This window comes from Bos mutus, chromosome 16 (genome assembly GCF_027580195.1).
Source record: "Bos mutus isolate GX-2022 chromosome 16, NWIPB_WYAK_1.1, whole genome shotgun sequence".
NCBI lineage: Eukaryota > Metazoa > Chordata > Mammalia > Artiodactyla > Bovidae > Bos > Bos mutus.
In genome coordinates this window covers 41889960-41914549 of record NC_091632.1, presented here as the reverse complement: position 1 = coordinate 41914549, position 24590 = coordinate 41889960, and the positions used below count along the sequence as shown (strand labels likewise).

General features: G+C 51.9%; 1 protein-coding gene and 1 long non-coding RNA gene across 3 annotated transcripts in view; one reads left to right on the top strand and one right to left on the bottom strand.

The window, feature by feature from the left end:
• The window catches only part of LOC102267212 (SPRY domain-containing SOCS box protein 1), a 134685-nt gene that overhangs the window by 58149 nt on the left and 51946 nt on the right, over positions 1-24590 (bottom strand). The window contains exon 1 of one of the 2 annotated variants that reach the window (XM_070385188.1): positions 12714-12863. The exons of the other annotated variant lie outside the window; for it this stretch is intronic. The gene's annotated coding sequence lies outside the window, so the exon portion shown is untranslated. Of the gene's footprint in view, positions 1-12713; positions 12864-24590 lie in introns of those variants that run through there. 2 annotated transcript variants of the gene reach the window in all.
• Positions 12728-24336, top strand: LOC138991271 (uncharacterized). Its single transcript, XR_011467282.1, has 3 exons — positions 12728-13189; positions 15008-15506; positions 23979-24336. It is a non-coding gene; the product is annotated as an uncharacterized lncRNA (long non-coding RNA).

Sequence of the window (24590 nt, the reverse complement as noted above, 5' to 3'; positions counted from 1 at the left end):
CTGCTTTGTCTAAACACAGTGACTTCATCTGACTAGGACTTATGTGTGGTTCAACCCGAGGAGAAAAGTCCCCGTGGATGTTCCAAATGTACCTTCCTGGTGCATTTTGAAAAACAAAAACAAAAACAAAAACATTTTTTTATTGTGGTAAAAGTTTCCCTGGTGGCTCAGTGGTAGAGAATCCGCCTGTAGTACAGGAGATGCGGGTTCAATCTCTGGGTCGGGAAGATCCCCTTGAGAAGGAAACGGCAACCCACTCCAGTATTCTTGCCTGGGAAATCCCATGGACAGAGGAGGCTGGCGGGCTATAGTCCATGGAGTTGCAAAGAGTCGGACTAAACAACCAACCAACCAAAAGTCACATGATATAAAAATACTATTTTAACCATAGTTAACTGTACAGTTCAGTGGCACTAAGTATACTCACATTGTTATGCAATTCTCACCATCATCATCTCCCGAATTTTTCACCTTCCTAAATTAAAACTCTGTCCCCATCAAACACTAACTCCCCAACCCCTTTCGCCTTGCCTCTGGCATCGACCATCCTACTTTCTCACTATGAATTTGACTACTCTAGGTACCTTGTGTAAGTGGAATCAAACTGTATTTGTCTGCATCTACTGTATCTGAAATGCATTTTTAAGGTGAACTTAATATATGTCCTACAAACAGATTGTACCTTCTGTTTTTTTAATCCCTCTTCCTGTGGCTAAAATCACACCTTGCACCAAACACCAGAGAACTCAGTATCTCAGGCAGAACCATCTTGGGTGCTGCAATTCATCCTGGTCCTCACCTTTATCTATTCCTAAGAGTTTACTGAAGTATGTTGTGGGGGATGGCAGGGGCAGGAGAGGGTGGAGAAGACCACCCCTAATCTGCCTCTAAGAGAGGAGACCCCCAAATTATTTCCAGCAGCTAAAATAATTTTCCCCCTAAATTGAGCCTCGTATAAAACCCCACCCTGCTCAAGAAAAATGTTGAAGTGCTCTATTCAAATGGCCTGTCTTCCCGCTGCTCTCTGCAGCATCCCTGAGGCTCAGCAGGAAATCAGGGGCTGAGATGATGGGGTCCACACAGCCCCGCCCAGCCTTCCTTAGCAGGTGGTCATGGGACGCCCATGAGATGCCCAGCGTCCCCTTCTCAGAGCTGCCTAGGAAACAAGAACACAGTTTCAACCCTCCAAAGCACAAGAGCCCCACCTGACCCTCCTGGAACTTCACGGGCATCCCTTAGTCCAATCTGCCTAGAAAGGAAGCTGTCCACTGCGTGCGGTCGAGCCCAGTGATTGGCTGGTGACTGCTCCCCCACACCAGCCTCTGCTCTGGCTTGTGTTCACATTTTTCCATTTAAAAAATACATGTAAACACTGACTACAAACCAAAACCTCAGTGGGGTGAGACACCCTGGGGGCGGAGGGGAGCAGAGAGAAACCCCAGTCATGGCTCAGGACTCGGCTTGGATGCGCCTCTTGGGTTGGAGCTGTGTGGGCAGCTCTCAGTGCAGGCCATGGCAGCTGAGACAGAGCGGGCATTCAGGGAACACTGGCTGGATGATGAAGGATTAAACAAAAAAACCCTTTATCCCGAGCTGTCTAGACACCCCTGAGAGTGACACAATGGTGTGGAAGATACGCTCTCTGGGAACCTGGAGGGCCTGAGGCAGGAGGTGGGGGGCAAAGGGACAAAACATACAAAACAGCTCATATTGGCCCCACAGGCTGGAACTGGAAGGAAGTGGGGAAAAGCCCTATCTTTTGAACATCAAAGTTCTCCAAAGATGAGGACGATTTTTTAAAGGGACCCTGACATTTATATATAATTTATACGTAATGAGAACAGTTCACATTGGTGTTGCCCTTAAGATGATCCTGCCCAGCTTCACAAAGGCAGGGCAACGGTCTCATTAGAGCTTCTTAAAAGCTCCAAATTGAGAGACCCTCAGACAAGCAAGGACCCTCCCTCCCCCAGAAATCCACTGAAGTGCCCTCAACCCTGCACTTGGCAGGGCCCCTCACCCTCCACAAAAATTGCCTCCCTCTGAGTCCTGCATTTAATCTCAGGGTTGTGTGAGGTTTCCTGGGATCAACCCAACAGGCAGGTCCAACAACATGACCCATTGCCTGTGTGGCCCTCCCATGGCAGGTGCAGGAGCTCCAGGGGTCTCCCCAGGAGCCCCTACACCCGAGGGAAGGTGCAGGGCCACAGAGCAGCGGCACCACCCCAGCCAGAAACCCCAGTGTCCGTCAGCCCTGCAGCCAGATCGCCAAGCAGACAGTAAATGATCTGCTCACCGAGTGTCTAGCACATCCAGGCAAAAGGACTGGGGCGCTGAAGTGATGCTTCCAAGAGGTACTGGTCAGAGTGCTGACCACAAAGCAAACGGGGACAAGATGTCTAGTTTGTGCGGGCATCACAGGAGCAATGTTTGGGGTCAATGGGGGGAGCTGACAACTCCTGAGTCCGGTGTTCAGGGCTCCCTGCCACAGGGCAGCTGGCCCGTGGGCGTGATCCTCCTTGTGAAACCTGTCCCTCCTCAGGGTCACTCTACTGCAGCCCACCATGAAAACCCCCCAGTCTAGAGCAAGGCCCCCTAGACAGTCACAGAAGCCCCCCACCAGGCCCACTAGCATACCTGGCAGCTAACTAGTGTCTCCAGCACACGTCTCTCATCTCCACCTGCTCGATCCCAGATCCCAGAGGGCCCAGAGCTGCTTCCCACCCCTCTAGCGTGGTGTCTGGGAAACAGTGCCCAGTAAACGATGCAGTGTGCTCAGCAGGCACAGCAGAAAGAACACAGCTGTTGATCAGGCCAACCCTCTATCACCCACAGAGCCATGTCACCTCTGTGGTTCAGAAGACATCTCTGATGCTCACTTTTCTCCTCTGTGAACAGGGAGGTCATGCCTGACTCACAGGCTGTGAAATCCATCTATGGCGGCAGGCACGGTGCCTGGCACACGGGGGTGTTTGATGCAAGCTAAGACCATTTCTAGCAGAGTCGTACACAGAGCAGAGGGGCAACGAGACACCCTCAAGGAGGTGTTGGTCCAAGAATGGGAGGAAAAGGCAGGGAAATGTTGTCAGAGGGCTCCTATGACTACCAGGCCAGTGTGCCCTCAGGTGACATCTCAAGGTCCCCCCCATGCCACCGTCCCCACTTCTGGGCCTGTCAACACATCGTCTCCCTACCCACAGTCATGGCACCATGGCTGCTGACTGAGTCAAGGGTGGACACACAGCAGATGACCCCACTGCCCGTGGACACTGGTCAGGACATCACCGACCCAGAGCAGGGCAGAAGCTCTCGGTCACACCGCAGATGAGACAAAGACAGTCAGGTCTCAGAAAACTGGGAGGAAAGGGGAAGAGAAAAATACCTGGCTGAAGCTAAAGCTCTGCTTCCAGACGGGTCAACAGGATTCGAAAGTGGCACCAAACTGCAACACTATCAGAGACCAATCCTGGAAAAAATTCCCACCCCGGGAAACCACCACCCCCAGCCTTGGAGCTGGTCCACAAAAGATACAGGCGACACTGCTGCTTGAGAGGGAAGGAGCGGGGCAGGAGGGGCCGCAAAGTGAGGTCAGACCAGGTCGTGCCCTGAGGGCTGTGTCCCGGCTCTGGAGACTCACCCTACCGGTGAGCGACACTGCTGCTTGAGAGGGAAGGAGCGGGGCAGGAGGGGCCACAAAGTGAGGTCAGACCAGGTCATGCCCTGAGGGCTGTGTCCCGGCTCTGGAGACCCACCCTACCGGTGAGCGACTCTGCTGCTTGAGAGGGAAGGAGCGGGGCAGGAGGGGCCACAAAGTGAGGTCAGACCAGGTCGTGCCCTGAGGGCTGTGTCCCGGCTCTGGAGACTCACCCTACCGGTGACAGTGGCTGTTGAAGGGCTTTAAGAAGGGAGCTGAGACTGCAGGTGCTCACTTTTAAAAGATCACTGGAAAAAAATTCAGAATAATGAAGAAGTCCGCGGACTGCAAGAGGACAGTGTCTGGGTCTTTGGTGGCAATGGAAAAGGAGCCAAAGGCAGGTGTCTGCTGTTTTCTGCATTTTCCAGGTGGATGTTTTAGACAAGCTCTTGTTTCTACCTTCGAGTGACCCCCAAGCGAGTCAGGAGGGGAAATCCAACTTCCTTCTAGGAAACACTTCAATCTGCTGTGCCCCACGTAATTAGCCAGAAGCCGGACACAAAAGGCCCCAGAGTGGATGGTTCCATGTATAGGAAATATCCGGAATGGGCAAATCCACAGAGACAGGACGCAGACTGTGCTTGCCAGGGGCTGGGGGAGGGACACGGGAAGGGACTGCTTAATGGGTACAAGCTTTCTCTTTGGAGGGAAAAAGTTCTGGAACTAGATGAAGCTGGTTGCACAATACTGTGAGTGTACTAATTGCTACTGAGTTGCTCATTTTAAAAATGGGTAATCTGGAGGACTTCCCTGGTGGGCCAATGGTTAGGACTCCATCCACATTTCCATTGCAGGGGGTGCGGTTTTGATCCCTGGTCGAGGAATTAAGATTCCACATGCCATATGGTACGGCCAAAAGAAAAGAAATTTAAATGGTTAGTTTTATGTTTTGTGGACCTCACCTCAATTAAAAAAAGAAAACTATAATCAGCTGGTATCACAGAGCATATGGACACATCCTGGAGTTAGAACTACCAACCCCATTTACATGTGTGTGTGTGTGGTGGGCATCATTTCCCCTCAAACCTAGGGCCACTTCTGATTCTTGTCAGCCCCCATCAGTCAATGCACCAGGCCACAGGTGACATGTAACCCTCTAGCCTGTCTCACAGCTCACTTGTTTCTACTGCTCCCCTTCTCTGTGGCAGAGCGTGGTATTTAAGTGTGTAGACCCGGGAGCCAAGGCTGCACAGTTCAGCTCCTAGCTCCCAGCAGCCCTGAACTGGTCTCAGTTTCCTCATCTGTAAAATGGGGTAACACGTACCTATTCTACAGGCCTCACTGACATTATGAAGGCTGAGCCACTTGGCCACACACAGCCCCTGGGAGAGCATCCAGAGAAGCCAACCTCCATTAGGTGGCTGTGGGTGGCAGTGCTCTGAGCCCAGCACTGTGCGTGCATTCACGCTGCCCGCTCTCCTCCTGATCTCCTGTGTGTGGTTCTTCTTCCTACAATGGTGACTCCATCACATCCAAACTGTCCAGCTTGGCGTTCAAGCATCCCCAAGCCCAACTTGCCTGCCCACCTATGCCCACATCCCCCACACTCCCTTCTGCATCTGGGCTGGAGGGTAAGAAGCATACCCCAGGAGAATAGGTTCTCCCCTGCCTCACACACCAGTTCTGTGGTGCCCAGAGGGCTCTCCACAGTCAAAGCTACCTAGTGAAAATGTAATGAGCTGGAGCAGGAAGCAACATGTACCCCACCACGATGGAGGCCCAGGACTCAGCCACCCTGCTGTGGGGACTCATGGCCAAGAAGGTGGAGACAGCCAACAGAACCAGTCATTGCCCTGAAACACTCAGTCACTGCCTTGAAGAGTCCACACGAGAGCCCATCCTCCAGGTGCATCCACTGGGTTCTGCCCCTCCCAGTGTGAGCAACCCCCAAAGTCCCCCCTCCCCATGGGAACACCCTCCAGTGTCCTCCCCTCCCCATTGGAGTATCCCCCGGTGTCCTCCCCCTCCCTGTGGGAGTGTTTCCTAATATCCTGGCCCCTCTCCCCCACAAACTCACCTCCTGGTGTTTTCCATCCTCTCTGCCCTCGTTCAGCCCCACTCCAGCCACACACTGGCCCACACTCACCTTCCACACCTGCCATCCTTCCACCTGAAAGGCCCACTTGCCTCCTGACGACCTTCTCTCTGTCAGTATCCCTCTACGCCCCAGGGTAGGTCATCAGGGAGACAAGCCTGCATCTCCCACTCGACAGATAGGACCCGGAGAGCTAGGAACCCCCCTCAACTCCATCATTGTATTCTCAGCCCCAGCAGACTGGCCACACACGACAGGGGCTCAACAAAAGTTTGAATGAAAGAATGAACACAAGTGGGTCAATAACAGCGCACGAGAAGAGGCTTGTTTTGGAGTTCCTGATGGTCCACGGAGCCGTGGGGAAGATGCCGATCTGGGAATTGAAAACTTGGCGGTCAGGTCCTATGACGAGAGTCCAAGGGGTGGGGGTAGTCAGCAGGATTCAGATGCTGGTGACTGAAGCTAGGAGGGGGTGAGGGGGGCCGGCATGAGGAGGTGGGTGGCCCAAGAGAGATGTGAGGAGGGGTTGTGGGTGGGGGTGGGAGGGGTCTGTGGGGGAGACAAGGTAGAAAGGGCCAAGAGGCGGCAGCAGTGGTCCGGGTGGAAGGGGGCGGGGGAGAGTGCTCTGTAGGCGGAGAGGGGGCCACGGCGCCAAAGCAGCAGGATGGTGAGTGGACATGAGCTAGAAGGTCCTGGAGAGCCTGGGCAGTTAGCACGGGGACCTCCAGGAGCTCCTGGAAAGACCTTCCAGTGCCAGGGGAGTGAGGGAGGGGAAACCAGGTGTATGTTGCCCTGGGAACGAGAAGCTGGATGGGGCTGGAGGGGCCGCTTCTCCCACCCTAACAGCAGGTCTGGGAGCTCTCGGCCAAGTGAAGCCTGAGTCCTGGGGCCCCTCCCCCCGGCTGTGACCCTGGCTCCCAGGTCCATGCATGACCCCATGAGCAGCCTCATCTACCTCTGACCAGCTGGAGGGCACAGCAAGCTGTGAAGCTGGGCCAGTCACATTGGGGAGGGGCAGGAGCCCCAGAGCCCACCATCAGAGCCCCCTTACTCTGCATTCCCACAGGGACCCCTAAGGCCCACGATGAGGGCTCCTTCCCGGGAGCCTATAACTCTCAGGGAGAGCAATGAAAAAGCAGAGACCAAGCGTCCAGCCTCGCATGAATGGATAAGCAAGATGTGGTCCATGCATACAATGGAATGTTATTCAGCCCTAAAAGGAAGGAGATTCTGACGCGTGCTACAACACAGATGACCCCTGAAGACATCATGCTAGGAAAAGTAAGCCAGTCACAGCAGGACAAGCACATGTGATTCCAGCTATCTGATGGGCCTGGAGTGGTCTAATTCACAGAGACAGAAGGTAGAATGGTGGTTGCCAGGGGCTGGAGAGGGGAGGTGGGGAGCTAGTGCTTAATGGGGATAGAGCTTCAGTTTCACAAGATGAAAAGAGTTCTGGAGATGGAGGGGGTGATGGTGGTAGAACAAAGTGAAGTACTTAATACCACCGAGCTGTACGCTTATAAATGGTTAAGATGTGGACTCCTGGTGATACAGTGGATGGGAGTTCACCTGCCAAGGAAGGGGATACGAGTTGGATCCCTGGTCCGGGAGGATTCCACATGCCACAGAGCAGCTATGCCCGTGTGCCACAACTGCTGGGCCCAGGTGCTACAACTATTGAAGCCTGTGCACCTGGAGCCTGTGCTCTGCCAGAGAAGCCAGGGCAATGAGATGCCCCGTGCACCACAAGCAGCCCCGCTCGCCACAACAAGAGAAGGCCCTCGGGCAGCAACAAAGACCCCGTGCAGCCAAAAATCAAATAAAGAACTTTTAAAGGTGGTTAAGACATAATTTTGATGTTATGTACATTTTACCATGATTAAGATAAGAGAGAGAAAAATCAAACCCTTAAGCCAAGAGAAGTCTTTCCAGATGGCCTTTGGGCATCCAGGTGCCAACTGTGGAGACCCCAGCACACACCCTCTTTGTCGGGGTGGACTCTCCCAGGACACACAGGCCAGGCGGGAACACTAGGCTGAGGGTGCTAGTGCCAGGGTCTCTTCCCCAGTTCTAGCTGAAATGCTGGGAATGAGGGTTCCATGCCCCAGGCATGCCTCACCCCATGCCAAACACTCTCTTGTGGGATGGCACTAACCCGCTTTAAAAGAAGGTTCCAAAGTTTCTGTCTCCAGCCCAGACCTCTCTCTTGAGCCCTAGGCCCACCTGCCATCTGGACATATCTGCAGAGACCATCTCCACCTGGGACAGGTTCAAGGCACACCCATGTCTCCTTAGCCCCCAGCCCTCCCTAAAGGGTCACCAGCCACTCTGACCTCCCAACAGACACCTGCAACTCTTCCCACTTCTTCATGCCCTACGCCCAACAAGTCACCAAACCTGCCAATTTCACCCTGAAAATGTGGTCACTGCCATCCGCCCGGCAGGAAACAGATGTGACGGAACCCAAGGCAACATTTTGAACAACCAGAGGCCCCGAGGGCAGAGCCGGCAGCTGTGTGTGACCACAAGCAGCTTGTCCAGCGAGGGCTGTTCACAGCTGGGGCACCTGTCAAGACCGTGTCACCAGGTTGATCCTAGATTTCTACTCAGTGTGGCATTGACATCCCACACGTCCACAGCCTTGGGACCGCATGACCCACCACCTCCTTCCTCCTCCAGAGGTACCCCGAGGGCGGCCGAGGCTCTCACGCCCACCATCATCCACAGGGGAATTCAAGACGGTTAAGCTCAGGCTTAGGTCTGGCACAGCATTTGTGGATCAACCACTTCCACATTCCTGCTGTCCAGCCCTGCCTGAAAGCCCAGGCCTGCCTTGCCCAGGCCCAGCCTTGGTTGGGGGGCGCAGCTAGGGTTGTGCCTTGGCAGCTCCTCCAACGGAGGCCCAGGGAGCCTGTGTGCTATGTCTCCCAACCAGCAGACGCACTTCTTCATTATGTTGGGCAAGGAATAGAACTTTTAAAACACAAAACAGCAGGAAGTTTCCCAAACGTTTTTTGGGTTGCAGCGGGTGGTGCGTGGCAACAGGACAGATCCCTCTCTAGAGCCACCCTCCCCTTGGCCCAGCCAGGAAGGACCCTCAGCTCCAAGTCTGGAAAAGTACCTTTACCCCAGCTCGCCCTCCAAAGTCCACATCTTGGATATTTACGTGCATGAAGTCACTTCAGTCGTGTCTGACTCTGTGACTCTGTGGACCGTTGCCTGCCATGCTCCTCTGTCCGTGGGATTGTCCAGGCAAGAATACTGGAGTGGATTGCCATGCCCTCCTCCAGGGGATCTTCCCGACCCAGAGACTGAACTCATGTCTCTTCTGTCTTCTGCATTGGCAGGTGGATTCTTTACCACTAGTGCCACCTGGGAAGCCCCTTGGACACTTAATGCTTCCTCTAACAGCTTCTTAGGAAGAACTCACAGGTAACCTGACATTACGTCTAAGATTTGTTTCCCAACAAGCCAGGAAAGGGCTTCCCAGGTAGCACAGTGGTAAAGAATTTGCTGCCAATGCAGAAGATGCAAGAGATACCGGTTCAAACCCTTGGTCAGGAAGATCCCCTGAAGGAGGAAATGGCAACCCACTCCAGTATTCTTGCCTGAAGAATCCCACGGACAGAGGAGCCTGGTGGGTACAGTCCATGGGGTCCCAAAGAGTCAGACACGACTAAGCATCCGAGCCATACACAAGCCAGGAACAGTACGTGTGTGTGATGTGTGTTTATGTGTGGGTGGGGGCGGGCGTGCATATGTGCATATACATTCATGTGTGTGCATGCTGACACTTGAAGCTGGTGAGGGAACCTTATATTTCTCTCAATTTTGGTATATGTTTGAAATTTTCCATAATCATAACAATTTTTTACTTAAAAATTAACACATGCTTCCTTAAGGAAAGGCTACGGTGATGGAGGTGGGAGGCTGTACTGATTAAGGGCTTAGGTGCCAAAATCCTAACCTTGGCCAAGCCATGTGGACAGCGGAAGAACCCACTTGCTGCCCTGGGTTCTTAGGAAAAAGACAAGGGTTAATGTGTCAAGGACTCAGATCAGAGCCTAGTAGCAGATAACATTATTTCTCTTTAATATTCTTATTCTTACCATCATCAGTGTCAGACAAGATCTCACCCATAAAGCACTTAGCAGCACAGTGTCTGGCACCTACTGGAGCAGAATTTTTACTCTTAGATTGGGGAGGTGGGAGGGAGGCTATCAGATAACCGAGATATAGAAGAGCACTCAGCTGAAAGTCCAAAATAAAGGTCCTTTTAAGCCTGAATTTCATTAGTCAGGCCTGTGGAGGAAGGATGAGATTATGCATCCCTAGGTGGATCGAGGCATACCCTGTGCTTCTGTCCTGATTAAGAAGCTCATTCTCAAACTTTTCAGGAACAAAGATAAATCGATCATGAACAACAGCCAGAACCTAGCTCTTGGGAGGAATTGTTGCAAAATTCCTAGACGAAGCTCGTGAACACAGCTCGCAAACTGTATGAATCAGAGGTTTTACTAAATGTGAAAATACAAGGCAGGCAAGTCTCTGCTCACCCAGGAGGAGAGGGAAGGTGGGAGAAGGTACGGCCCTGAGGGAACATGCAGCCATCATTCTCAGCTCAGCAGCAGGCAGTGTGGGCCTCCATCAGCTGGACACCTACCCTCCTCCCCTGCTTCAAAGGAAGATGACTGCCCAGGCCATGTCAGAGTTTTACCAGGCAACCCAAGGGAGCCCACTGAAGGGTGGTTTCAGACTTGCTGGAGCAGCCCAATGAAAGTAGCCTCTCCCAGCTCCAAAGTGACATCATCAGGGACCCCGGGCAGAACCACTCCTCCCTAATAAGCCCCAGAACCCACTGATTCTCCCTAAAGCCCCAACCTCTCTGACGCCAGGCCTGCCCTGCTCGTGACTGTCAGAGCCACTGCGGTCAATGTGCCTCTGTTTTTATTCTCTCTGCTTCCCTAGTGGGAGCCAGACTGGGAAAGGAAAGGAAGTTTGTAGAGTTATTATTGCATTAGGCCATGCCACCCCATCTCTCTCTCTCTCTCTCTCCATCTACTGGGTAAAGCTCGCTTTGCAGAAGACAAAGCAGTAAGAGAACAAGAAAACTGAAATGATCTGATCCAGCCCATCACTTGACATCTGGGGAGACACGAAGTGCCTGGCCCATGATCTCAGCACTAGCGACAGTAACCAATGACAGTAACCAACCAGTAACAGTTAGGGCTCCCGAGATTTGGTCCACAAGCTCTGGCTGTGCAGTCTGGGTAAGCCAGCCACCCTCTCTGGGCTTCTGCAGGAAAGGAAGGGTCGGCCCAGATGAATGCCCCATAAGTATTAATAAGACACGGCTTCCCCAGCTCTGTGATTCCCAGTGGGGGAGCCACTGGGAAGGGGGTGGTGTCAGGAATGGGTTCATCAGAAAAGGGAGGGACAGCCCTGCCCCCTAGCTTGCTTCCTGTCCTCACATCCAAACCAGGATTCCAGGTTTGCCCCCCCTAAATGTTCTACCCAGGAGAGAATTCTTTCAAGGACACCAGGCTTTAGTCACCAGAGATGCTTTTTTACCATCAACACCTGTTAAAACTCAACTCATGACCAGTTTCTGATGCTACTGGCTGGAGCATTTAATTAAATATTACTCACTCAGGAAGCGGCCCCTGCCAACTCACCCCCGAACTGTTCAGTTCATTTTCAGAGAAAAAGAGAGAGGGAGGGAGGAGCCTGCACCCTCCTCAGCTGGTACCAGGCGCCCTGCCCTCCTGCCCTGTACCCTGGTTCAGGGCAGCCCTGTTTTGAGAACCAAGCAGGGAAAGGCAAGTTAAGCGGATCCAGGAGCCAGCGATCCTCACTGCCAGGTTACCATGGATGGCACACACACACACACACACACACACACACACACACACACACACACATACACACACTCAAGCCACACAGACACACACGCACTCAGAGATGCACACACATTCACAGAGACACACTCACCACACACACACACTCAGAGGTGCACACTAACTCGCACAAACACACACTCAGAGACACACAGGCACACACACACAAACACATCACACATACACATTCATACACTTATTCACGCACACACGCAGACGGGCTCACAAAGACACATACTCAGCACACACCATACTCACACACACAATTCGCCGTCCCTCCCCGGCATACCAAGCCATCGCCCCGCGGGGCCGTTAGCATTGCCGGGAGCCTCTGCCTTGAACTTGAACAGGACAGCTACCACCGACTGACCCGGGCTGCTCTGGATTTTCTGTTTTAATCGATTTCCCGACAGAACTCTCGGCTCTCCCCTGGTTGCCCGAGCAGCCGCGGCGGCTCCGGGGCGGCGGGGAGGGCGGCGCCGCCCGGGGTGTCGCCCGGCGGGCTCCCTGGGGGAGGCGCCGCCGGCGGAGCTGGGGACCCCCGATGGTGCTTAGTTGGGCCGTGATGCGGATCCCGGCCCCCACCGGCGGGAAAAGCGACAGTAACTCCGTGGAGTGGGGTCGCGCTGCCCCTGAGCGGAAGGGGCAGGTCGGCGCCCCTGCCTCCGCCGTAGGGACGATCCCGAGGCCCCCGGCGTCTGGACAACTAGAAGTCGCCGGGGGCCGCCGTGCGTCCCGGGCTTCTTCCTAGGTCTGCAGCCGCCAAGACTCAATCCCGGGTCCGACGGTCTCCGGGCCGCCTGGACTCCCGCCCCGTCTCGTCCCCGCAGGTGGGGCCCGGGGCCGTGCGACCTGCCCGCGCCTGCACGGGCAGCAGCCGCAGCAGCGCTGGGCGGCGCCCCGGGCCCCTCTCCTGGGACCCGTGGCGAGAGAAGGGTTCCCCACGTACCCGTACCGGGTCTCCAGGCGGGACGCCACCCCAGCCCCGCGCCCGGGTGCCCACTCGATCCCCAGGTGCTGCGATTCCAGCACGCGCCTGGCCGGGACCCCCACCCACCCAGTCCCCGCGCCCGGCCCTGCCTACCGCTCCGGGGAGGCTGCCGCCGCCGCCCGCTCTCCGGGGCCGAGGAGGCTTCTCGCCGCAGGGAGCGAAGTCGCCTCCTCCCCGCGGCCCCGGCGCCAGCGCTGGAGCCTGGTGCCTGCCGCGAGCGCGCTACTTCTGTGCACAGAAGAAAATGCAACCAAAGGCTTTAAAGTGAAAAAGGAACGCGCTAGGGGCGGGACCAGCCCGCCCCCGCCCCGCCCCGCCCCTCTTCTTGTTGCCTCGCCCCTCCCCCGGCTGGGGCTCAGGCGGTCGCGCGGGGGGCGGCGTGCACGGCTGGGGCGGGGGGGCGGGTGGTATGTCACGTGCCCGGCGGTCATTCCACCGCCTCTGCCACCGCCCCCCCTCCTCTGCCTGCGCCATCGCCCCACCCGGAGGCCATCGGGGCGCTCCGGGCGGCGCCGAGGCTGTGGTCCCTCCGGAGGCGTCTTTGGGAAACGCTGGGCAGCCTCCGCTGGGTAAGAGGCCTTGGTTGCAACACCCGGAGGGCTGCAGCGGTGCTGGGTCAGCGTAGGGGCGGGGTTGGGGGGGGGGGCTTACTAATAATAATATTTTTGGCCTCTTGGGAGGGTCAGGGTTATTTCAATAACCTTGGCAGCAAGGCTTTGCTTGTTTAGTCGCTCAGTCCTGTCCGGCTCTTTGTAACCCCCTGGGCTATAGCCCACCAGGCTCCTGTGTCCATGGGATTTTCCAGGCAAGAATACTGGAATGGGTCGTCATTTCCTTCTCCTGGAGATCTTCCCACCCAGGGATCGAACCCACTTCTGTTGCATTGCATGTGGATTCTTTTCTGCTGAGCCACCTAGAAAACCCTCATCTCAAATTATCAGAAACTAAAAGTTCTGTACTTCTAGGGCACAGGAGAGCAGTTCATTGGCCAGCAGATAATCCAAGGACTGCCAGTCCTGCTGGAGCCCCGCCCCCCCCAGCCCCCCCACCCCCGACTGAGGCACTTCCATCTAGGTGGACCCAGGGAGGGTGTCTTGGGATTCCTAGACCCTGAGGGGCCAGTACCAGGGCATCACCAGCTTCTTGATGGCCTTGAGCATACAGCTGGTGGTTCCCCATGAATGTTTGTTGAATGAATGAAAGAGTGCCAGGCGGGTACCCACCACCCCACCCAAGACTTGTCTGTATAAAAGTGTCAGCTGGCTCCAAGCCACCAAAGGAGTTTTCCTCCACTCCCCTCAACAGAGCAGTCACTTGCCCTCTAGAACTGGGAAGATTTTAAAGAAAGAACTTTGGAAAGATCAAATCTCTTTACATTCCTCCACCCCCAGTAGTGTGTAGTGTTCACTGAAGGGCATGGAAGATTCACATTGGAGAAGCTGTTAAGAAGAATGTGGTTCCGTAGTAATTTCATCTTTACCATAACTATAAGGGCAGAACTGTTACACTGACTTGTAGAGATCAGGCAGTGAACCCTGCAGGGGTTCCTGGGCACAGGGAGCCTTTCCGTTCAGGCTCCAGCACCTCCCGGGAGTTCTAAAGGGCTGTTTCAAGCAGTTGCATATCCAGGAAGAGGGGTGATGCAGAGTCAAGGGAGGAACAACCAAGAAACAGCCTTGGGGTAGGGTCCTCATTCTGCCTCAAGGGACACACTTAACAGTGTCTTAAACTCTTGATGGGGCACGAGTGGTAAAGAATCTGCCTGCCAACGCAGGAGACACAACAGACTCAGGTTCCATCCCTGGCTGGGGAAGATCCTCTGGAGTAGGAACTGGCAACTCACTCCAGTATTTTGCCTTGAAACTTCCATGGACAGAGGAGCCTGGTGGACTGCAGTCCATGGGGTCGCACACAGGCGGACACGACCGAGTACACTGAGTACACAGAATTGAAACCCAACAAATGGAAGATGTCAGCATTCTCCATGCCTTGGGAGGACCACCTGAGGCCAGACTGAAGAAACCAAAGTTCATCACAAAGATTACCTGGTGGACTTCCCTGGCAGTCCAGTGGTTAAGACTCCTCTGTTTCACTGTAGGGGACTTGGGTTCAATCCTTGGTCGGGAAACTAAGATCCCACATGCCTGACTGTGTGGCCAAAATTTTAAAAATAAAGATCACCTGAGAGCAGATCAAAGGACTGCAGGTCCTGCACACAGCCTAGTCTTACCAGCAACCCCACCCTTGTACTATTGTTATAAAGCTCCTCATCAAATCCTCCAGTGTTGAGACACACAGTTTTCAAAGACAGGAGCCCACAGAGGCCTCCTTTGCCTGGCAAAGCAATAAAAGTATCCTTTTCTATGTCACCCCAAACTCTGTTTCAGAGGTTCAGTTCGGCACCACTGCCCAGAGGCCAAGATTCCGGCATCAGCAGGAGTAACTGGTGAAAAGCCTCGTCGTAGCAGAGCTTGGAGTTCAACTTTGTTGTTGTTCTTCAATCATTAAGTCATGTCCGACTCTGCGACCCCATGGACTGCAGCACACCAGGCTTCCCTGTCCTTCCCCATCTCCCGGAGTTTGCTCAAACTCATGTCCATTGAGTCAGTGCCATCCAACCATCTCATCCTCTGTTGCCCCCCTCTCCTTCTGCCTTCAATCTTTCCCAGCATCAGAGTCTTTTCCAATGAACGGGTTCTTCGCATCAGGTGGGCAAAGTATTAGAGCTTCAGCTTCAGCATCAGCCCTTCCAGTGAATATCCAGGGTTGATTTCCTTTAGGAAATTTAGACTGAGGCAGACCAAGGTATAATTCGAGTGGCAGGCCATCCATCTGGGACCTGAGACCCCACCTTTGATACGAGGACCCTGAAACACACTGTTCCAGGTAAGACAGCCTCAGCACTCCCACATATCAGCTCTGATCCAGTGGGTAATGAGATCGCACTGACCTAAATTTCCCAGAGGAATCCCTGGGGAGTGAGCCTTCCTCTCCTCCAGGACGTGGGCAGGTAGGCCGACCGATGCTGGGAAGCTGGTCATCCCGCAGTGACTGGGAACAGTGTTGAGCAATAGTGGAGTCCAGATTGTATGAAAGGGGTGTATACTCGTCCTATCAGCACGAGCAGTATTGTTTTGTTAAAAAGATACATGTTATTGTTCAGTCCCTAAGTCGTGTCCAACTCTTTGTGAGCCCCCTGGACTGCACCACGCCAGGCTTTCCTGTCCTCCACTATCTCCCAGAACCTGCTCAAATTCATGTCCATTGAGTCGGTGATGCCATCTAAACCATCTCATCTTCTCCCGCCCCCGTCTGTCTTGGCCTTCAGTCTTTCCCAGTATCAGGGTTGTTACATATTGTGACATCAGCAGATAACCATCCAGGAATTAGAAGACTGACTCAAGTCTTAAACCACTTATCTGTCATTCCATGGGGGTGAGTAGGGAGGGGGCATGATGGGCTTCTGGTGGTGTCATCTCCCCCCTCAACTGCACCTCCACCTCCACTTACATTTCATCACTTGCATAAACACAGTTTGTTCCCTTCTCTGTTTTGGGAAAATTATGGGGAGAAATTGTTAGATAACAAATTAGCTGTCAGCTGCTTTTTCTTTTTTTTTTTCTCTTGTGGCCACACCACACAGCATGCCAGATCTTAGTTCCCTGACCAGGGATCGAACCCATGCCCCTTGCAGTGGAAGCTTGGAGTCTTAACCACTGGACTACCAAAGAAGTCTCTCAGCTGCTGTCTGTGATGATAAAAGGTCTGTCCAGAGCTATCTCAGACACACTGCAAGCCTTTAGAGCAGACTTCTGCTGCCTTCACAAGCTCCCGCCTCCTCGGGGCTCCCATTGTCTCTGAGTCCCTTTTGGTGTTTGAAGGGAATGGACGAGAGAGTTGGTGTTAGACAAGTAATGCAGACCCCAGCTGCCATTCACCAACTGTGTAGTCTTGATTGTTGTTGTTCAGTAGCTAAGTCACGTCCGACTCTTTGCAATCCCATGGACTGCAACTCACCAGGCTTCTCTGTCCTTCACTATCTCCCAGAACTTGCTCAAACTCATGTCCATTGAGTTGGTGATGCTATCTACCATCTCATCCTCTGATACCCTCTCCTCCTGCTCGCAATCTTTCCCAGCATCAGGGTCTTTTCCAGTGAGTCGACTCTTCCCATCAGGTGACCAAAGTATTGGAGCTTCAACTTCAGCATCAGTCCTTCCAATGAATACTCAGGGTGGATTTCCTTTAGGATTGACTGGTTTGATCTCCTTGTAGTCTCAAGAATCTTCCAGCAGGCACTGTCATTCACCAGCTGTGTAACCTTGGGCGAGTTACCTAATCTTTCTAGGACCCAGTTTCCTCCTCTGTTGAATCGCTCTACATGTTTCCCAGAATTTGGTGGTGGGGGAAGGGTAGCAGTCATGCCACAAATATTAATTGAGCACAACATGTGCAAGGTATTGTGTTAAAATGAAATGCAGAAAGTTTTGAGGAATGTCAAGATAATAGACACATTTTAGATATTATTACTTTATTATTGGAGTATGATTGTTTTTCAGTGTTGTGTTACTTGATGCTGTACAACAAAGTGAGTCAGAGATACTATTATTGACAATAAAAAAAAAAATAAGTTTTCTAGAAAATCATGGGATCCATAACACAAAAGTGTGACAAGATCCACCAGAACAAAAAGAACTGAAACATATTTTTCGAATTTAGACCCATTCTGCATCCTTAATACGAGATGTCATGAAGTAAAACTGAAGTAGAGTAGACCTTACCTTTCAGAACTTTGATCTTAGAGCATTCATGAGTTAGTGCGTGCCTGCTCAGTCAGTCGTGTCCAGCTCTCTGTGACCCCATGAAATGTAGCCTGCCCTGCTCTGCTCATAGGATTTCCTGGGTAAGAATACAGGAGTGGGTTGCCATTTCCTACTCTAGGGGATCTTCCTGATCAGAAATCGAACCCAAGTCTCCCATGTCTCCTGCACTGGCAAGTGGATTCTTTACCACTGTGCCACCTGGGACTTGGTAGACAGTCTCTTTAACTCTTCTGGGGTTCACTCCGGATCACATAATTAGCAGACAGTGACACCTGCTGGCAGAGTGTGATATTGCAGTGTAGCTCTATCAGACACTGCTGGTCATCAGAACAAAGGGGTGATGTTGAGCAAAGTTTCCGCAGGTTAATTTTATTTTTTTAATTTTTTTAGCTGCATCATGTGGCATGTGGGATATTAGTTCTCTGACCAGAAATCGAACCTGTGACCTCTGCATTGGAAGCATGGAGTCTTAACCACTGCACCACCAAGGAAGTCCTCAGCTACTTTAAATGAGATATTGGGTAGCAACCAGGCTTGAGGAGAGTTCCTATGACCTTGAGAAGAAATGAATAGATGACCTTGGATTTGTCACAATAATTATTGAAAAGTTCTTCAAAAACACTTTTAGTGCCAGGAAGTGAGCTGGCTGAGACCTTGATGCCTATCTTGACTCTCCCGTGGACATTTTCAATAGTCTTTCAGTGTATTTTTCCCCCATGGGAACATCTTCACTATTATAGTCAAATGCCAGTACAAGTGAAGCACCTCTCCAAGTATTTATTCTTTTACTAAATATTGAAGAACCAAATGAATAAGTATTGAACAGCACTATTCTGCAGGCTGGAGAGAGAGCAGTGAACAAAACGGACCAGGCTCCTTACCTCAGAGAATTTCCATGGGAGGGGGAGAGACAGAAAATAAACAGTAAATGAGATCATTTCAGAGACTAACTGATAAGAAAGAGTCGTTTTATATAAATTTGCTCGGTGGACTATTTTTCTTTAGGAACATACATACATACAAACATACTTGAATACAAAAGTATTCAAGTGGACTCAGTTCGATCGTTAAGACTCTACATATGGGACTTCCCTGGTGGTCCTGTGGCGAAGACTCCGTGCTCGCAGTTCAGGGGGCCCAGGTTTGATCCCTGGTCAGGGAGCTAGATCCCAGATGATGCAACTAAGAGTTCGCATGCCACAGTTAAGAGCTCACGTGCTCCGATTAAGATTTGGTACAACCAACCAAACAAATATATACATTTTTAAATCTCTATGAAAAGGTTCTAGAAAGGTCACCCGTCGTCCCAAATGGCAGAGCAGAGACCCCTGATAGTCAGGGACTCATATTTCCTTCCTGTTCCCCCACAGCAGTTTGCCATGTTTGGTCGACCCCTTGAAAATGAGTCCGGACTCAGCTTTGACCTCTGTATTCCATGCTCATCTCTGGATACCCATTCTTCCAGCTAGAAGCTCTACTACCACACTCATTAAGCAAGCATTTTAGTGGGAGTGAGCTCCCATTCTGTGCTGCGAGCTTTTAAGGTTTAGCATTGATTCCACAAGAGACCAGTTTGGAGAAAGAGATGAATCAGCTCCCATTCTGCCTCACTGCTGGCAAAATGCCTCCAAGACCTTACAGCATCAGTCCTTTCACTTTTCTGCACAAAGCCTGGCACTTTCTGGCTGGGAATTGGTGATGCTGGTTCTGTATGCTCATTGGCAATGTCCTGAATATGTCTCTCCAGGAGAGAGCAGGTTGGAAGAAGAAAGAATTAAGGTATCCAGGGGCTTCCTTGGTGGCTCAGTGGTGAAGAATCTCTCTCACAGTGCAGGAGGCACAGGTTCAATCCCTGGTCTGGGAGGATGCCCATGTGCCATGGAGCGCCTGAAACTAGGCACCACATGCACCACAACCATTGAACCTGTGCTCCAGAGCCCACGAACCGAAACTACTGAAGCCTGCATGCCCAAGAGCCCATGCTCCATGAGAGAGTAGGCCCCAATCGCCGCAACTGGAGAAAAAGCCTGGGCAGCAACCGAGACCCAGCACAACCAAAAGTAAACAAATAAACTTTAAAAGAGAGAAAGAATTAAGGTATCCAAACCTATAGTATGATCGTGGAGGAGGATTCTGTGAGTAGAAAAGGCTGCCCAGCTGAAGTTCCAGGCTGAGCAGGGAAGCTTCGGTCAGCCTCCTGCCTGACCCTGGGAACAGGTTCTGAGAGGTAACTTCCAGACATGGGAACACGCCGTCTGTCATTGAGAGCAGAAGAGGGAAAGCAGGGCACTGCTGGGTGTGGCCAGCAGGGCAGCACGCTCTCTCGGGCAGGGCACTCAGGGCTGACCGCTGGCTGGCTGTGGGCTGTGGGGCATCTACAGGGTCGGTGTAATGAAAGGAGAAATCACTAGAGCGGTTAGGGAAGTGAGGAGAGAGTCCACCCCAGGATTTCCCTCTGCGGCCATGATGAAATTGGATGGGCATCTCTATGCTCTTCCATGGGATCTTAATGTTGACCTTTGCATTAAATCTCCCAGACACTTTCCTGAAGGCCAGCACTGGGCCTGTCAAACTTGGAAAGCATGCAGGACCCTCCTGGAATTCTGCATCTGTTTATGCCCATATGCTTGATCTTGCTCAAGCAAATGCTGACTGAAAACTGCTGGAGAGAAATATTTATTGTCCTCTACCCCAGCCACTGGAGATGCTCCTTCCCCACCCCGTGACCTGGAACTCAGACTTGTTTAGGCCAATGGGATGTAAGCAGTGTGTGGTGCAACCAGACTGAATGAGCCTGCACCGCTGGGCTCTACTTCTTGGCACCTCTGTGATCATCAGAAGAGCTTCTCAAGAGTCTCTACTACCCCTTCTTCCTTGGGATGAACGCATAGAACAGAGCTCTGAGCCACATCAGGGAGCTCTAGATTCCAAAGCAAAGTCACCCAGTCAAGCCTGGTGGGAGTAACTGGCCCCCAGCCATCCTGCAGAAATGTGAGTGAGAACAAATGATTTGTGGCTGGAAGCTACTGTGTTTTAGGGTGGTTTGTTATGCAGCAACAGCCGACTGATGCAAGAGCCTACAGTGCGTGGAGCTCAAAGTAAAGTGAGAGTGAAAATAACTCCTGTGACAGGTCTACAGAGGAAGGGGTACATAGGAGAGCGTGCAATGGGAAGACGGAATCGGGTCGGATAGGATGAGAGCTGGGAGCTGGAGAAGAGGCAGAGGATGACTAGCAGGCAAGGAAGGAAAATCCAGGCAGAGAGGCCCTGGGACGATGCTTCACGCAGGTGGGAGCTTGACACTTGGAGGAGCTGCAGCAGGGAGTTGGAGGAGCCAGGAGAGATGGGGGAGGGGCCATTCATGTGGGCTGAAGGGACAGGCAGAAGGCATACTGCCTAGAGCCTTGTGAGCACGTTAATTATTCCGATACACATTTTGCATATATCACTTCCACTGCTGAGTGGGAATCAGATTGGAGGAAAACAATCAAGCAAGGTAAAATAATCATAGTTGAGCCATTAAACAAAGCCAGGGACCTTTAGTTGCTCCTCAAGGACTACAGATAATATGCTTAGCCATGTCCTTTGACATCGAAAAAGCAAAAGAGTTCCAAAAAAAGTCTGCTTTATTGACTATGCCAAAGCCTTTGACTGTGTGGATCACAACAAACTGTGGCAAATTCTTAAGGAGATGGGAATACCAGACCCCCTGACCTGCCTCCTGAGAAACTGTATGGAGGCCAAGAAGCAACCCTTAGAAGTGGACGTAAAACAACAGACCGGTTCTAAATCGGGAAAGAAGCACGTCAAGGCTGTATACTGTCACCCTGCTTACTTAACATATGCACAGTACATCATGAGAAACGCTGGGCTAGACGAAGCACAAGCTGGAATCAAGACTGCCGAGAGAAATATCAGTAACCGCAGATGACACCACCCTTAAGGCAGAAAGCGGAAAAAGAACTGAAGAGCCTCTTGATGAAAGTGAAATAGGAGTGAAAAAGTTGGCTTAAAACTCAACATTCAGAAAACTAAGATCATGGCATCTGGTCCCATCACTTCATGGCAAATAGATGGGGAAACAGTGGAAACAGTGACAGACTTTATTTTGGGGGGCTCCAAAATCACTGCAGATGGTGACTGCAGCCATGAAATTAAAAGACGCTTGCTCCTTGGAAGAAAAGTTATGACCAACCTAGACAGCATATTAAAAGGCAGAGACATTACTTTGCCAACAAAGGTCCATCTAGTCGAAGCTATGGTTTTTCCAGTAGTCATGTATGGATGTGAGAGTTGGACTATAAAGAAAGCTGAGCACAGAAGAATTGATGCTTTTGAACTGTGGTGTTGGAGAAGACTCTTGAGAGTCCCTTGGACAGCAAGGAGATCCAACCAGTCCAACTTAAAGGAAATCAGTCCTGGATATTCATTGGAAGGACTGATGCTAAAACTGAAACTCCAATACTTTGGCCACCTGATGCAAAGAACTGACTCATTTGAAAAGACCCTGATGTTGGGAAAGATTGAAGGCAGGAAGAGAAGGGGACGACAGAGGATAAGATAGTTGGATGGCATCACCAACTCAATGGACATGAGTTTGAGTAAACTCCAGGAGTTGGTGATGGACAGGGAGGCCTGGTGTGCTGCAGTCCATGGGGTCGCAAAAAGTCAGACGTGACTGAGCGGCTAAACTGAACTGAGCTGAACCTTTGAGCTATTTTGCAGATACTAAAACCCCCACCATGACCTTCCCTGATGGAAAGTGAAAGTAAAAGTCACTCAGTCATGTCCAACTCTTTGTGACCCCCATGGACTATAGCCCACCAGGCTCCTCTGTCCATGGAATTCTCCAGGCAAGAATACTGGAGTGGGAAGCCATTCCCTTCTCCAGGGGATCTTCCTAACACAGGGATCAAACCCAGGCTCCTGCACTGCAGGCAAATTCTTTACCATCTGAGACACCAGGGAAGCCCTCCTCGACGGCTCAGCAGGTTAAGAATCCACCTGCAATGCAGGAGACCCAGAAGACTCGGCTTCAGTCCCTGGGCTAGGAAGATCCCCTGGTGGAGAAAATGGCAACCCATTCCTGTATTCTTGCCTGAAAAATCCCATGGACAGAGGAGCCTGGCGGGCTACAGTCCTAAGGGTGGCAAAGAGTTGGGCAGGACTGAGTAAGCACACGCAAAACCCACAGCAGGTGGAAGATAACTATATACTGCCCATAAGCATGCAGACCCCAGGCTGGTTGGAACCAGAAGGTTAATGATGCTGACTCCCACTTACCTCACCACTCACCAATCACAACCAATCAGAAGAATGTCCACAAACTGATCACAACCCCTCTCCCCTCCCCTATCTTTTTCTGGGTCTTCATTGCTTTGCCCTAGCTTTCTCTAGTTGTGGCAAGTGGGAGCTACTCTCCACCACAGTGCACGGGCTTCTCATTGCCATGGCTTCTCTCGTGGTGGAGCACAGGCTCTAGGGTGGGCAGCTTAGTTGCTCCGAGGCATGTGTAATCTTTCCGGACCAGGGACCAAACTCGTGACCCCTTCATTGGCAGGCAGATTCTCATCCACTGTGCCACCAAGGAAGTCTCACTCCAACTCTTTGTGACCCCATGGACTATAGCCCACCAGGCTCCTCTGTCCTGTCTTCTTAAAAAAACCTTTCCCTGAAAGCTTTTGGGGAATTCAGGCCTTTTATGCACCAGCTGCCTAGACTCCTTGCTTGGTGCCTGCAATAAACACTGAACTGTCCTTCACCACAACCCAGGAGCAGTAGACTGGCTTTACTGTGAGTGGGTGCGTGAACTCAAGCTTGGTTTGGTAACAGTGGAAACATTGCTTCTTTCACCAGCTCCCAGGGCACTGGCGACCAAGCTTTTCCTCCAAAGACGAGAAACTAGAGGGATCTTTCTGGGAAAAACTAAACCGTCCAAGAGCAAAGACCTATAGATTCTCACAGTTGAGGGCCCTCAACAAACAAGTGCACTCCACCCGTGGATAAGCACCACTCCCACCCTCCCATGCCCCTACTCAGGCTTCTCATCGCAGTGGTGGCTTCTCTTGCTGCGTTGTGGCATTTGGGCTCTAGAGCACGGGCCCAGTAGTTGTGGAGAAAGGGCTTAGTTGCCCAAGGCATGTGGAGTCTCCCTGGACTGGGGTCGAACCCATGCCCCCTGTATGGGGAGGCAGATTCCCAACCTCTGGACTGTCAGGTTAAGTCTCTCCATCCACTTTCTAAGCCTCTCTTTCAAAGGTGAAGGGGAGCCAAGGATGGCAGATATTTGAGCAGAGCCTCCAAGCTGATCAAGATAGGTGAGATTATGATGGTACCAGTTCCCCAGAGCTCAGAGTTTTGACTTATCATCCACACTCCAAATTCATCTCACATATAGGGAAGCCCTGCCTCCTCTTCACTCAGGGACCCAGACTAGCAGCATCTGCATCATCTGTGAGCTGCTATAGCAAAGAGAAGGTACAACCTTCCCTAACAACTCTCTACTTTTACTAATAATTTTGCTGTTGTTTTTCAGTGACCTGAAACTCACAGGAAAGTTGCAAGAACAATGTAAAGAATTTTTTTCCTTGGACTTCCCTGGTGGTACAGTGGATAAGAATCTGCCTGCCAAGGAAGGGGACACGGGTTTAATCCCTGGTCCAGGAAGATTCCACATGTTTCAGGGCAACAGCAGCATGCGCTGTAATCCCATGCACCACAATTGAGCCCATGTGCTGCGACCGCTGAAGCCTGTGCCCCAGCAAGAGAAGCCACTGCAGTGAGAAGCCCATGCACCTCAACTGGAGAGTAGCCTCCACTTGCTGCAACTAGAGAAAGCCCTCAAAGAGAAAGCAGCAATGAAGACCCAGCCAAACAAAAATAATAAAATAAATAATAATTTAAAATTCTTGAATGACTTGAGAGTTCTGACATGATCCCTCAACATCCCCCAAAACAAGGCTACTCCCGTACCTAAGCACAATACATCCCTTCAAATCAGGAGCCTCACTTTGGGATGTGAACATATCTAATCCTCAGACCCTACGAGTTCTGCCAGTCGTCCCAATAAAGGCCTTCAGAGCAGAAAGACCCATTCCACAATTGCGTGCCACCGTTGGTGCCTGTCCTTTCCTACACGGCGAGCTGT